Source organism: Hippocampus comes, unplaced genomic scaffold (assembly GCF_001891065.2).
Source record: "Hippocampus comes isolate QL1 unplaced genomic scaffold, H_comes_QL1_v1.1 scaffold112, whole genome shotgun sequence".
In the NCBI taxonomy this organism is placed as follows: Eukaryota; Metazoa; Chordata; class Actinopteri; order Syngnathiformes; family Syngnathidae; genus Hippocampus; species Hippocampus comes.
In genome coordinates, this window is record NW_017805841.1 from 2,880,004 (window position 1) to 2,882,785 (window position 2,782).

A 2,782-nucleotide genomic window follows, 5' to 3' on the forward strand; every position below is an offset into this window, starting at 1 on the left:
AATGCCCCAGACTATTTGTCTCCCCGAAATACAACTTAGAGAAATGTGAGCAAACTGCCAACTTGAACCCGCTCGCCTCCAGCCGTCATGCTCAATATAGAGTGTGTTTTTTTTTCTTCTTCCGCTACTACTCTCTGGATTGATTGCTTGTGTACTATAACTCCACTTAACCTTCATAGGGTCTCCACTTAACTGGTTTTCTCATGTAAGGCGAAGTTGTTCTTTAGCCATACATTTGAGTGGGAGAACCTCGGGAGTTGAATGTCCTCCAGGTCGTGCATTTTATAGCACCATCAAAGAATTAACTTTTGCCGTGTTTTTTTTTTTTTTTTGTACTCACAAACAAGGGATGACAACAACAAGGGAGTTAAAGGGAATGTTCAGTATGCCGGGAGCAATGTTCTCTCTAATTTTCCATCTATCTGAGCATTCCTTATACCACGGTAAGCAACATCAGACATGCACACGGCCATTCCTCCCAATCACGCACTTCCAGGTCTCATTGTGAGTCCCCAGAACATAACAGAACATATGAATCAATAAATCTATCAAACTTTATTAATATAGCACTTTTCATACATAGAAATGCAACTCAAAGTGCTGTACAATGCTTTCAAGCATTTCAAACTTACAACATTAAAAAGAACAAAAATACACACATATACATACATACCACATATATACACGTATACATAAATACATACACATACATACACACATATATGTCCATACACATACATGTATCATCAAATGGAGATTAATGGCACAAATAAAAGTGGCCCAAGTGTGTTCCTTTTATTTTAGCACACAGGTTATTTTGAGCATAATTAATTGAAACAGTCTCTATAACTGTGGTCACACATTGTTCGCTTATAAATAATGTAAAATATCCATCCATCCATCCATTTTCTGACCCGCTTATCCTCACAAGACTCACGGTGTGCTGGAGCCTATCCCAACTGTCTTTGGAGGGTAGGTGGGGTACACCCTGAACTGGTTGCCAGCCATTCGCAGGGCACACAGAGACGAACAACAATCCGCACTCACACTCACACCGTGGGGCAATTTAGAGTGTTCCATTAGCCTGCCACGCATGTTTTTGGAATTTGGGAGGAAACTCACGCAGGCATGGGGAGAACATGGAAACTCCACACAGAAAGGCCGGCGCTGGAATTGAACCCTGCATCTCTGCACTGTGAGGCCGACGCGCTAACCAGTCGACCATCGGGCCGCCCATAATGGAAAATACGTCATTTAATTGAACACGAAAATTCCTCATTTAATTAAGGGCCTTGTATGGCCATGTTTGGACTTCCTGAATGGAGCGGTCCACGTGTCACCTGCAGCCTCTCATTTATGGTGAGTGTGGGTGAATGTGTGTCAATCTATGCATCAAAACTATGGTACAGCAACCCTCGGTCGTACTACTAAAACTATAATGGAAGTGGGAATAGTCTGATGTCCCGTTTGTAGATTAAAGTGGGGTGGAAATGAAGCAATGAGTGTAGAAATGTCGTGTGTGCGTGGTGCCCGCCAGCTGTCACCGTGTGCGCTGAGAGGTTGAGAGAAGTGCGCAACCGCTCACGTGCGGAGCTTAGAGCAAACATCGAACAGGGTTCACCAACCTTTTTGAAACTGAGAGACTACATCATGTGAACTGATGAATGTGAAGGGCAACCAGTTTGAGACGCACTTCTGAAATAACATCATGATTAATTCATGTTATTTTAATAATTAATCATATTGATTTTTGACAAGACTCGGATCATGTTAATTATTTCTCCCAGTGATTAGGAAAGAGATTAATATCAGTGTGTAAAACGTTATTCATGTAAATCTCTGCCAGTGTTTACATTTTCCATTTTCTGCAGTATTCCTGGAAAATCACAATGTCCCATCATGGGTGAGCTATTTTGAGAATAGGCTTGCAGGCTTCACATGTGGTCCTTGGAGGCTACCTGGTGCCACCACATTGGTCCCCCCGCAGGATATATGTCCTCATGTTGCTGAAGTGTAGTCCTATCAGAATATCCTCGTTACGTTTTTTTTACACATTTTTACTCAAATGTAATAAAACCTTTGTTTTGTGGGTAAGCCCAAAAACAGGACTTTGGTAATCCTCAAAGCAGTTGACTTAGGGCAGATATCTTCTCGCCTAATACATTTGTTCGACTCTGTTCAATACAAAAATGGAATTGTTGTTTATTAATGATGAGCAATCTAGCGCTAATGCTACTTGAACCCACCAAAAAGCCTGAGGTGCGTACTAATGTTGATGCGACATGTCAATTTAATGAGTTGTGCCGAAGAACACACACGAGTCCAATTATAAGATCAGTAAAACCAAAACACGACCAATGACTTCTTGCTATAATTGCACTGTGGCTAAATCGCTCTTGTATTTCATTAATGTAATAAAGCTGTTATGTCATTCTGGGGCCGCTATAATGTATTCTTTGCTACGGAGGAGGCGCTGTGTGAGGGGATTCGCCCATTATGCACAAGCACCACTCCACTACGGAACCTTAGCAGCAGACATGCACTTTTAATTGTGTGTGAGCAAGCAGCAGCTACAAGCCTTAACATTTGCAGCCAACATGGCGTAAGTCACATCCGGTGTATCGTTGCTCGGCAGGGCACATCCTTGCAGCTCCAAAATCACTACTTTTTGGGAACGTTTCGAAAAATACCATCTTGCTTGAGTTAGCGAACACTGCAGCGTTAAATTCGATCAGTTTTTCACAAAATGGGCTGAGTTAAATGTATCTAACAGAGCTGTTTT